The sequence below is a fragment of the Nelumbo nucifera genome, chromosome 1 (genome assembly GCF_055504915.1).
Source record: "Nelumbo nucifera cultivar China Antique chromosome 1, China Antique-T2T, whole genome shotgun sequence".
NCBI lineage: Eukaryota > Viridiplantae > Streptophyta > Magnoliopsida > Proteales > Nelumbonaceae > Nelumbo > Nelumbo nucifera.
The window spans coordinates 99936592-99949720 of NC_142649.1; the positions used below are offsets into that span (position 1 = coordinate 99936592).

General features: G+C 37.6%; 1 protein-coding gene across 4 annotated transcripts in view; it reads right to left on the minus strand.

Moving 5' to 3' along the window:
• The window catches only part of LOC148803612 (uncharacterized), a 95830-nt gene that overhangs the window by 67063 nt on the left and 15638 nt on the right, over positions 1 to 13129 (minus strand). The window contains exons 5-6 of one of the 4 annotated variants that reach the window (XM_088890109.1): positions 6075 to 6189; positions 1132 to 2175 (exon numbers count right to left, since the gene is read on the minus strand). The exons of 1 other annotated variant lie outside the window; for it this stretch is intronic. The gene's annotated coding sequence lies outside the window, so the exon portion shown is untranslated. Of the gene's footprint in view, positions 1 to 1131; positions 2176 to 2767; positions 4399 to 6074; positions 6190 to 13129 lie in introns of those variants that run through there. 2 more of the 4 variants (XR_016077540.1, XM_088890103.1) reach the window with 2 other exon arrangements.

Below are 13129 nucleotides of genomic sequence, written 5' to 3' on the forward strand. Positions count from 1 at the left end.
ATTAACTTGGGGCCTGTTGCTCACTAAATTAGACTGTAGGCCCCTTTCTTTACTAAAATGTTTCAGCCCATCAATAAGACTGACTAGGCTTATAAGAAAGCCCTTTTTCTTCATTATTATTATTATTTTTTTAAGCTATGTCTGGGAGTATCTTAATAACTCCCAGTCCAGCAAACTTTAAGGGCTTAACAACTGCAGCTGGAACAAGGTCCAACACTATTAATTGACGGTCTGCTAAGCTCTACATTTCAGGAATTAAATAAAAGATCATCTACATTTTCTAGAATCAACCAATCATCTATTTCAGAACTGTCATGTTTCTATAAGCATCATCATCATCTAAGCCTCCCAACTATATGACAATTAAATCATTTCTGGTCCCAACCATTTATTCTTATTTTATTTTTAACAAATAAATAAGACAATTAAATCCAAAGCAAAAGTAAACCAGATTTTACACTTGGACTAATTATGCTCCGTTGCATCTATACCATACTGCAAACAAACTAAGCCTTACTTCTGAAGTTTTGTATGCAGCTCTACATATTTCATTCCTCTTTATTTTTATATCTGATTTGATTTATGAGTTTTTTTCTTTTGCAAGGAGCAATGTGATATTTGTATAGAAAGCTTTAATCTGTGAAGGAAATGGCAGCTGGCTTGATAGTAAAGCTTCATGCTTGCTGGGTTTCAGTTACAGTTCAGAACCAGAACTGTGATTGGGGAAACACAAAGAATTGTTCATTTTACTTTTTTAGTCCCTTCCTTTTTCTAGGAACAAGTTAAAGGTTCTGAACATGGCTTCTCCATCCAATTGTTTCTTCCTTGCCACCAGCACTTTCTCTGGAGCGGACTTGATTATAAATTACAATTGAGTTGGTTTGGTTCAGTTCTACCGGGTTTATCCGATCCATTGATAGCAGCACCAGCACTTTTCTTTCATTGGTGGTTGTGCACTAGCAGTGGTCTATCATCCTTTAAAAGAAATAGAAAACAAAAACTTTTTGAATACTGAGACCCTAGTTATTGTGGATATGAATTTAGATAGGGTATTTCCACTTTAAGAAGCAACAAGAATACAAATGATCTTTGATCCTTAACACTTGAATGGAATAAATTGTGACCCTAGTTACAAAACCAACCCCCCTATGTATACAGGCTAAAAGTTCAAGTTTGGGATGCTTAGGCCCCAACATCCTAAGGAATGCATGCAGGAAGTCTAACATCACACCAGCTATTTAAAGCAATGCAACTAGAAGATGGTCAAATGTTTTCCTTTTTTGCATAAATAGCCATGAGAGTTTCATTGAACAGTCTCCATAGTTACTACTCAAAAAGTGTAGCAGGCCAATGAAGTACAAGTCCATTTGGCTCGGAACTGTAACACTTTGATTACAAAATAAATCCTGGCCTGGGTTCACCTCATTCCATCCTTTTCCTAACAGCACCTAGTTTTTCTGAATGCAGCTGCAACCTAGGACCCATTCAGCACCAACCTTCCTTTATGAGATTATAGTTTGACAATCACTCTGAACTCTATTCTCAGATCATCCTTTTGTAGCAGCCATGATCGGTCCTTGGTTCTAAGGGGAATGTTTTGGCACATCCTATTTTTTATGAAAGGGGTGCACTATCACGAGGCAAATGTATGTTTGAAAAAGACAAATGTAGAAGTCCAATCCATTCTAATTTTCACTGTTTGATTTATTGAATAAGATGCATGTTTACTTGTTTGATTGTTGTTGGACCATTTAGGGGGAAAAACAGCTTCGACTGTTTGGGAGTTCATCTGCATGATACATTATTGAGACTGACCTGTTAAACCATTGTAAATATCATCTGTATCTGCACATCTAACCATACGAGTGAGACTTATAAATCTGAGATGTGTGGACACAGATCATGCTGGAAACACATTGGAATGTTTTTTTGTTGGGATCGCATTTGTTAATTAAAAAAGAAAGGAACAAACCATTTATGTTCACACTGATATCAGGTTTTATTGGTTTGAGAGGAAGATCTGTATCATGCTCATGGGCTATTCAGCATATATTGAAGGACATCTTACATATGGCTGCTGAGTTTCATTCGATTTCTTTTTAATATGTTCATCAGTCCCCATTTCCCACCAGATGTATTTCTTCATCTTTTCAATGCATAACTGGCTCTGTAAATCTGGCATTTCCAAACATCCCAGTAAAATTAGTAGAATATTCCTGATTTTCTTGTATTTCTGTATATTAAAATTGCAAACAATGATGACAAGAGAAATTAAGAGGGTGAGTGGGTTGGGGAAGAGAAACAGGAAAGAATTAGGATAAAGGATGGGAGTCAACACAAGGTTTAAAAAGATTACAAGAACAGGAAAGAGCTGGTGTTAGGAATCATTAAGAACGATGGTCTGCTAAGCTCTACATTTCTGGAATTAAAAAAAAATATCTAGGTTTTCTGGAATCAACCAATCATCTATTTCAAAACTGTCATGTTTCTATAAGCAATTAAGCATCACCATCATCATCCAAGCCTCCCAATCATCTCTTTCCTTGGGAAGGGAGAAGAGAGTAGAACGAAAAGGACTACCAACATCCTGTTGTGGGCTCATGGCATGTACCTAAAATCTAGGTTGACCCAGCAACCTACTTCACCCAATCATGTTCTAGTTCAGGTCCTAGGAGTCTCTAGGTCTGGTCCAGCTTCTAATAATATTGATTTTTTTAGGAAAATTTGCTTGGTATTTTAATTATTATTCATGTAACTACATTTTATATTTGTATACTAAACAATCCTTCTTCTTTTGGTGGGTAAGCTGTGATTAAACCCCAAAAATTTCAATTAAAACTACAGCAATGACATGTTAGAACTCCTATATCAAGAAAACTTTACTTTTCATTAAAGAGCTTATAATAATTTTATATAGTTCTATTAGTAGATCCTAATTTTCAATAATGTGAAAAAAAAGAAAAAAAAGTTACAGAACAGAGACTGGAACATGTGAAAATCCTTAAAATATATCAATGTATGAAGCATGGCGGCAGCTATCTGAGATTTTTTTTGATAAATGAATGAAGTTTATTAATAAGCAGAGGAGAAGAGTACAATGTCCCAAGGAGAGGCACGAGATGCAACCTCTCCAGGTTAGTTAAGTACAGCTTCCAAAATATTATAACAACTTACAAAGTAGCACAAAAAAAGATCTCCCTGGATACCCCCTATTTAGCCAGAGAATCAGCCACAGTATTAGCTGACCTACGTACCCATTTTACCTCAAATCTCATATTCCTAGTTAAGCACTTTACTTTTTTTATGAGGTCTTTGTAGCCCCAAATGGTAGCATCCGGGTTTAGAAGCCACCTTGTTACTACCTGAGAGTCCCCTTCAACTAGGAGATGCTCCACCCCAAGCTGGTTAGCGATCTGAATTCCTTGTACTGCAGCTAGTATTTCTGCCCTCGTAGAGTCCCCCACTCCCACCGGTCCTGAGAATAAGGAGATGATGTTGCTGTTCTTGTTCCTCAAGACACCCCCTATACCTGACGGCCCAGGATACCCCCTATTTATAACAACTTACAAAGTAGCACAAAAAAAGATCTCCCTGGATACCCCCTATTTAGCCAGAGAATCAGCCACAGTATTAGCTGACCTACGTACCCATTTTACCTCAAATCTCATATTCCTAGTTAACCACTTTACTTTTTTGATGAGGTCTTTGTAGCCCCAAATGGTAGCATCCGGGTTTAGAAGCCACCTTGTTACTACCTGAGAGTCCCCTTCAACTAGGAGATGCTCCACCCCAAGCTGGTTAGCGATCTGAATTCCTTGTACTACAGCTAGTATTTCTGCCCTCGTAGAGTCCCCCACTCCCACCGGTCCTGAGAATAAGGAGATGATGTTGCTGTTCTTGTTCCTCAAGACACCCCCTATACCTGACGGCCCAGGGTTACCTTGGCTACTTCCATCAAAATTTAACTTGATGACACCTTCTAACGGCAGATCCCATTCTGATAAGCATTTATTCTTCTTTGTAGAAGTATTAGCTATTACTAACCAATTCCTTTTTTTTCTTTTGATCAATAACAATTTCATTAATTCACCAAAGAGGTTACATAAGGAAGACAAACACACTTATCTTCTAAGTACAATCAAGAAAACAAAAGAATAGGTAGAGACAAAAAATTACAACTTCGCCCTAAACATTACTAACCAATTCCTCCACAAGTCATCAAAAGAAAAATCATCAAATATCTCCACGGTTTTCAGCCAATGTATTGCTCTTCTTAGGATGCAGTCCTTCACTTCATCTAATCTTCTTTCCTTCTCTAAGAAAACTCTTGCATTCCTTTCCTCCCATAGGGTCCATAAGATTGCTGCCCTGACGCATTTCCACATGAACTAGCCTCTTCTAGTGTGCCAAACAAAAAAAGATGGGTTAAATAACATACTCAAATCAGTTGGTGGAGACCACCTACCTCCAAATAAACTAACTCCAACTCCATAAGTTTGTAGCAAAAGAGCAGGAAATCAGCAAATGGAAACGGTCCTCATTCTGGGCCTTGCACAAGAAACACCAATTCGGGGAGAAACAAAGAGAGGGTCTCTTTTTCTGCAAGTTTTCCAAGGTATTGATTTTCCCATAATAGACTTTCCAACAGAATACAGCAACTTTTGGAGGGATAGGTCAGGCCCAAACTTCTTTGAAAGGGAACCCTTGGGAATTGGGGTTGGAACTAAGGGATTTTTGAAAGAAGAGCAAGTGAAAGTACCTTTAGGAAGAGGAGTCCAAACTCTTTGATTAGACAAAGTGGGGTCCAAACAAACAGACTCTAGTAAATGAAGAAGCTTAGTGATACAAATCGACTCACCATCCCTAATCCCCTACAAAAACCGAAATCCCAGTTTAAAGACGAGGGACTTAACGGATTCGGAAAAAAATTTGCAATAAGCTCATTTTTGTGAAGGGATAGGGTAAAGCGAGGGGAATCGATCTTTGAGGGGTTGAGTACCCACCCAAACATCCTCCCAGAACCTGATAACATCACCGGAACAGGCATCATACCTGATAAAACTGAGGAAGCGAGGGAGAATACCATGTATAGCTTTCCAAGGTGTTGTATGGGTAGCTCGATGAGATATCCCACCATCTCAACCATTTCCTGAGCAGCCATGAATGCTAAACACTACCTCATGCCATACTCTCTCTCTCTCTCGGGGCCATCTCCATAACCACTTTCCAAGGAGGGCTACATTCTTCAGCACTATATTCCCTATCCCTAGACCCCCTTCTTCCTTAGGTTTATTAACTATCTCCCATCTAACCAGATGATCCTTTTTCACCTCCCCTGGTTCCCACAGAAAGTCCCTCATTACCTTCTCCAGTTTCTTAGCCTCCGTTGGGGGAATCCTGAACACTGATAGGTAATAGGTTGGAAGGTTGGCAAATGTAGCCCTAATCAAGGTCACCCTACCCCCTATCTGAGATTATAATAAGGATTAGTTAATTCTAAGTCAAATCAATTCTTTAATGGTCTTAGCAAGGAACTTGCTTGGTCTAATCTCTGTTATTTGCTAAGAGATTCTCAACAGTCATCTTGTGCTAAAAATGCAAGGAACTTGCTTGGTATATGACTGTAATGGTCTTAGCAAACCTCATCTAATAATTTAAGTATCTTTTGGAAAGAAAACAGGATATCTGGGTATGGGACCTGATAGTCCAACAACAATCTATAGATGGTATAAAGTATAAATATATATAGGAATAAGCTAGAAGCTCAATAACTTAAAAGGAAAAAATTGTTTTTCCTCCTATTTTATATGTAAAGAACCAGAAATATATAAAACCTTCGGTGAATCACCGTAACTTCATTTTTTTTCCCTTAGAAATACATTTTTAGAAAGCATCCAATGCATCACATGAGTCACCGCTAGTAAATAAGAATGAAATAAAAGAACATGGATATCAGCATGGCACAAATACATTATTATCACAACACTTATTTAATGAGTTTTTATTTGCTAAAAAAACACATAATAGCATATAAACACATATAATAATGTAAGCAAAAGCAAGTGTAACTTAACCTTTTCAAATATAGAAGCATATTTTTCATTTTCACAGATGGGCTTGGAAATGTTTCGGAGAAGCTCCAAAGCAGTCTTAAGAAGGATAATGCTTGATATCAGCACCTGTCTCCTTCTAACATTATCAACACCATAGGCCACATTGAAAATTTTGTTAGCCTTGAGAAACAGTAGTCACAGAAGACCCTATCTTGAATGGCATCATGGACCAGTTCATCACCTCTATAAATATTAGAAGTATGCAGCTTCCAGAATACAGCCACTTAAAAACTTCTTTCTCTATAACACTATCTATGCACTATTTTCAAGAAATTCTGCTTACCAGTTTCTTTATAGTGTAAGCAACTTAAATATTATTATAACAGAGTTCTATTTGTGGAGTCATGTTGTTTCATGTTATATCTTCAGAAAACATTTGATGAAAACAAATATACATGTATTTTATGAGAAAATGTGAAGGAATTTGTACAGAAACTTCAATGAGAAACTCAAATAGTTAATTATATTTATTTTCCAATAAGATTTTATGAAAAATAGGAATTGCAACAAAAAGAACCACCTGATCAGTCCTAAACAGAACTAGTCCGCTAAGTTCCATTCTAAGGTAGTACGAACAAATTCCCTGAAAGCACAGTCTAAACCCAATTAAAGAGATCTAGTCATGTTACTCCATCATGTATATTATAATCTCTAACCACTGTCGTAAGAACAGAGGTGAACTCGACTGCAAAGCTTTCTTGTGTTCATCTTTGCTTCAGCTTGTTTGACTCCAAACACCCTGGTTGTACAAGTACCCAAAGATTCTAGTCTAGTCCTAGGAACTAGATTTTCATTTAATAAATTTTAACAATAATTCTATCTTGCACCTAGTCATCTATTACGAAAACCATTTGCTCATCACCTTTGACATATTGAGCATTCTTGGTCTTCCGATAATTAAAATTATAATTTTCCAAGTTTGAATCTTATACAGTTTGGCTTTAAATTGAAAACGCAGAGAGTAGAGTTATTGAACAAGAATCCAATTGACATAAACAATAATACAACCATAGTACAAGAAAATGTAGTTAACCTACTGATAGAAAAAGTAGTTAACCTAAAAACTCTTGTTCCTCCTATGGATAGGAAGAGGATTGGGCAGAAGAGGATTGATAGTCTTGATGTCTTTTAAAGGATGAAGAGGGTTGGGCTTGGAGTAGTCTAGTCCTGGATAAGAAATTCCTTGTAACAGCCACATTATATGGGTCTTATGCAGATATTCTGGTAGTTCAAGCATCATTACAAAATTTTTCTTATTATTGGTATTGTTAAAACAAATGTTCCATGTCATAAAAGAATGAATGATAAACCACTCTAAAATGCAGGCACATACATGTGTGCATGCTGACGGTGCTACAAGAGAAAGACATGGCCTTCAGAAGATAGCTCAAGCGTCACAACCAATGATTTCACATGCTAGGCAATGCGCCCACATTATCTATAAAATGTTAACTTATATAAATATAACTTAAATGATTTGATAAAATTTTTATAGGTTGACAACTAGAGTTACATGAAAGATATCTTCCACTCTATGTATTGGGAAGACCTTTGGGTTGAGAAGCCTTCTTTGAAAGATATCTTCCAATCTATCTTCATCGTTTCCTGTCTTAAAGGCAAAACTATTTCTAAGCCTGCTATCCCCTTGTCTCCTTCGGGCATTGGCAGAAACTTTGGGCTAAAAAGAAAAACCTTAGGAACACTGAAATTCCTCTTGTTTCTTGCCTTTTGCATTTGTTGGATGGGGTTTCTCTAGATCCCATTAGATTGGACAGTTGTTTGTGGGCCACTAGTCCTACGGGTGGTTTTTTTTTTGTGCCTCCTTAAAAATCATTAATTTCCTCTAGTCCCTCCCCGATGTCCAATCTTGTAAAGGAAGTTTGATGTGTTCCCATCCCTTCGAAAATTAGTGTCTTCTCTTCTGCTAGAAGCCTTCCATGGGGATATTAATACTTGAGATTCAATACAAAGGAAGAGACTCAACTGGTATAAATCTCCCGGTTCAGATCTAATATGCAAAACGAATGGATGCAAGTGGTCTCTCCCTACTAGAATGGACAAGTTGTTTGATGGCTCCATGCTCAAGACGTCAAAGAAAAAAGGAAGATTAATGTATCAATGCACAAAACTCCAATATCCCAACCATTCTCTGGGAGCCCATGAGTGCTCACCACAAATTTATGCCTACGATTTTCGATATCCCACAAAGCCGCCAAAACATTATGCCACCGGGTTGTGGTAAGTATGCTTGAGCAAACAAATAAAGGTTGGAATGATGGACTACGACACAGAACAACTCTTGACTTTCCTCCGATAGACATCCAGTGTATCCTCCCAATATTCCTCAATCATTACAAGTTTGACCTTGTCTTTGGTAATAAAATCAAATCATGGGAAGGCCCTTGGTTGAGCACTCTCCATTGAAAGATCGCTTCCACCCTATCTTCATCGTTTCTTCTCTTAAATATAAAACTATTTCTGAATATTTTATCACCTTGTCTCATTTGGCTTTAGATGGAACTTTGGGCTAGTGAAGAAAAACTTTTCAACTCTGAAATTACTCTTGTTTCTAGCCATTTGCATGTGTTAGATGGCGTTACTCTAGATCCTCTTAAATGGGAACAAATTCAAATGCTCTTGGATTTCTTTTAAAATCCAACTTTCAATCAAATCCAAGCGATGAAGAGTTAGAAGAAACTTAGAGATTGTTTTCTAACTAAGATTCGATATGGAGTAAGGACGAGGAAATACACCGTTCAACAAGGATTCCCCAAACTAGAGATCTTCCAAGAATTTGACCTTGTTTCCTTACGAGAGACCATACAAGATGCGATAAGGAAATAGGGGAAGAGTACTATGAATAGCTCTCCAAAGAGAAGTTAATGTATCTATACACATAACTCCAGCACCCCAACCATTCTCTAAAAGCCCATGAATGCTCACCACAAATTTATGCCTATGATTTTCGATATCCCACAAAACCGCCAAAACATTATGCCACCACGTTGTGGTAAGTATGCATGAGCTAACAAATAATGGTTGGAATGATGGATTATGACACAAAACTACTCTTGACATTCCTTCGATAGACATCTAGTGTATCCTCCCACTATTCCTCAATCACTAAGATTCGACACGGAGTAAGGACGAGGAAATACACCGTTCAACAATGAAACTACTTTTGAGCTTTCTAACCCCTAGTCCCCTTTGGTCCAAGATGGAATTTTGGGCTAGTGAAGAAAAACCTTTTCAACTTTGAAATTGCTCTTGTTTCTAGCCTTTTGCATGTGTTAAATGGCGTTACTCTAGATCCTCTTAAATGGGAACAAATTCAACGCTCTTGGATTTCTTCTAAAATCCAACTTCCAATCAAATCCAAGGGATGAAGAGTTAGAAAAAACTTAAAGATTGTTTTCTAATTATGATTCGATATGTAGTAAGGACGAGGAAATACACCTTTCAACAAGGATTCCCCAAACTAGAGATCTTCCATGAATTTGACCTTGTTTCCATACGAGAGACCATACATGATGCGATAGGGAAATAGGGGTAGAGTACTATGAATAGTCCTCCATAGAGAAGTTAATGCATCTATGCACATAACTCCAGCATCCCAACCATTCTACGAGATCCCATGAGTGCTCACCACAAATTTATGCCTATGATTTTTGATATCCGACAAAGCCGCCAAAACATTATGCCACCGCATTGTGGTAAGTATGCATGAGCTAACAAATACAGGTTGGAATGATGGATTATGACATAGAACTACTCTTGACTTTCCTCCGATAGACACCCAGTGTATCCTCCCAATATTCCTCAATCACTACAAGTTTGACCTTGTCATTGGTATTAAAATCAAATCATGGGAAGGCCCTTCGTTGACGACTCTCCATTGAAAGATAACTACCACACTATATTTATCGTTCCATCTCTTAAAAATACTACTTTTGAGCTTGTTAACCCTTAGTCTCCTTTGGCATTAGATGGAACATTGGGCTAGCAAAGAAAACCTTTTCATCTCTAAAATTCCCCTTGCATCTAGCCTTTTGTATGTGTTAGATGGCATTACTCAACATCCTCTTAAATGGGAACAAATTCAAACGCTCTCGCATTTCTTTTAAGATCCAAATGAAGAGATAGAAGAAAGTTAGAGATTGTTTTCTAATTAAGAATCGATATGGCATAATGACGAGGAAAAACACCATTCAACAAGGATTCCCCAAACTAGAGATCTTCCAAGAATTTGAACTTGTTTCCATACGAGAGACCATACAGGATGCGATAAGGAAATAGGGGAAAAGTACTATGAATAACCCTCCAAGGAGAAGTTAATGTATCTATGCGCATAACTCCAGTATCCCAAACATTCTCTGGGAGCCCATGAGTGCTCACCACAAATTTATGCCTACGAATTTCAATATCCCTCAAAGCCGCCGAAACATTATGCCACCGGTTTGTGGTAAGTATACATGAGCTAACAAAAAACGGTTGGAATGATGAACTACGACACAGAACAAATCTCGACTTTCCTCCGATAGACATCCAAGGCATCCTCCCAATATTCCTCAATCGTTACAAGTTTGACCTTGTCTTTGGTAATAAAATCGAATCATGGGAAGGCCCTTGGTTGAGGACTCTCCATTGAAAGATCACTTCCACCCTATCTTCATCGTTTCTTCTCTGAAATATAAAACTATTTTTGAACATTTTATCACCTTGTCTCCTTGGACTTTAGATGGAACTTTGGGCTAGTGAAAAAAAAAAATTTCAACTCTAAAGTTACTCTTGTTTCTAGCCATTTGCATGTGTTAAATGGCGTTATTCTAGATCCTGTGAAATGGGAACAAATTCAAACGCTCTTGGATTTCTTTTAGGATCCAAATTTCAATCAAAACCATGCGATGAAGAGATGGAAGAAAGTTAGAGATTGTTTTCTAATTAAGATTCGATATGGAGTAATGGCGAGGAAATACACCATTCGACAAGGATTTCCCAAACTAGAGATCTGCCAAGAATTTGACCTTGTTTCCATATAAGAGACCATACATGATGAGATAAGGAAATTGGGGAAAAATACTATGAATAATCCTCCAAGGAGAAGTTAATGTATCTATGCACAACTCCAGTATCCTAACCATTCTCTGGGAGCCCATGAGTGCTCACCACAAATTTATGCCTACGAATTTCAATATCCCACAAAGCCGCCAAAACATTATGCCACCGGTTTGTGGTAAGTATACATGAACTAACAAAAAACGGTTGGAATGATGGACTACGACACAGAACAACTCTTGACTTTCCTCCGATAGACATCCAGTCTATCCTCCTAATACTCCTCAACCATTACAAGTTTAAACTTGTCTTTGGTAATAAAATCAAATCATGGGAAGGCCCTTGGTTGAGGACTCTCCAATGAAAGATCACTTCCACCCTATCTTCATCGTTTCTTCTCTTAAATATAAAACTATTTCTGAACATTTTATCACCTTGTCTCCTTTGGCTTTAGATGGAACTTTGGGCTAGAGAAGAAAAACCTTTTCACCTCTAAAATTGCCCTTGCATCTAGCCTTTTGGATGTGTTAGATGGCGTTAGTCAACATCCTCTTAAATGGGAACAAATTCAAACGCTCTCAGATTTCGTCTGAAATCCAACTTCCAATCAAATCCAAAGGATGAAGAGATAGAAGAAACTTAGAGATTGTTTTCTAATTAAGATTCGATATGGAGTAAGGATGAGGAAATACACTGTTCAACATGGATTCCCCAAGAGATCTTCCAAGAATTTGACCTTGTTTCCATAGGAGGGACCATACATCTTGGACTAAGGAAATAGAGGAAGACTACTAAGAATTGCCGTCCAAGGAAAAGTAAATGTATCCATGCACATAGCTCCAGCATCGCAACCATTCCCTGAGAACCCACGAGTGCTAACCACAAATTTATGCCTATGATTTTTGATATCCCACAAATCTGCCAAAACTTAATGCCACCGGGTTGTGGTAAGTATGCTTAGCTAGCAAATAAAGGATAGAATGATGAACTATGACACAGAACAACTCTTGACTTTCCTTCGATAGACATATATTGTATCCTTCCACTATTCCTCAATAACTACAAGTACGACCTTGTCTTTGGTAATAAAATCAAATCATGCAAAGGCCCTTGGTTGAGGACTCTCCATTGAAAGATCACTTCCAACCAAGCTTCATCGTTCCTTCTCTTAAAAATAAAACTATTTCTGAGCCTTTTATCCCCTAGTCTCCTTTGGCTTTATTTGGAACTTTGGGCTTGTGAAGAAAATTTTACAACTCAAAGATTCCTCTTGTTTCTAGCCTTTTGCATGTGTTAGGTGGCGTTACTCTAGATCCTCTTGAATGGGAACAAATTCAAACGCTCTCGGATTTGTCCTAAATTCCAATTTCCAAACAAATCCAAAGGATGAAGAGTTAGAACAATGTTAAAGATTGTTTTCTAGTTAAGATTCGATATGGAGAAAAGACGAGGAAATACACTTTTCAACAAGGATTCCTCAAACTAGAGATATTCCAAGAATTTGACCTTATTTCCTTAGGTGAGACCAAACATGATGCGATAAGGAAATAGGGGAAGAGTACAATGAACAGCCCTCCAAGGGGAAGTTAATGTATCTATGCACATAACTCCAGCATCCCAACCATTCCCTGAAAGACCATGAGTGCTCGCTACAAATTTAAGCCTATGATTTTTGATATCCCACAAAACCACCAAAATATTATGCCACCGCGTTGTGGTAAATATGCATGAGCTAACAAATAAGCTTGGAATGATGGATTATGACACAGAACTACTATTAACTTTCCTTAGATAGACATGCAGTGTATCATCCCACTATTCCTCAATCACTACAAGTTTGACCTTCTCTTAGGTAATAAAATCAAATCAAGGGAAGGCCCTCAGTTGATGACTCTCAATTGAAAGATCATTTCCACCTCATCTTCATCGTTCCTTCTCTTAAAAATAAAACTATTTCTGAG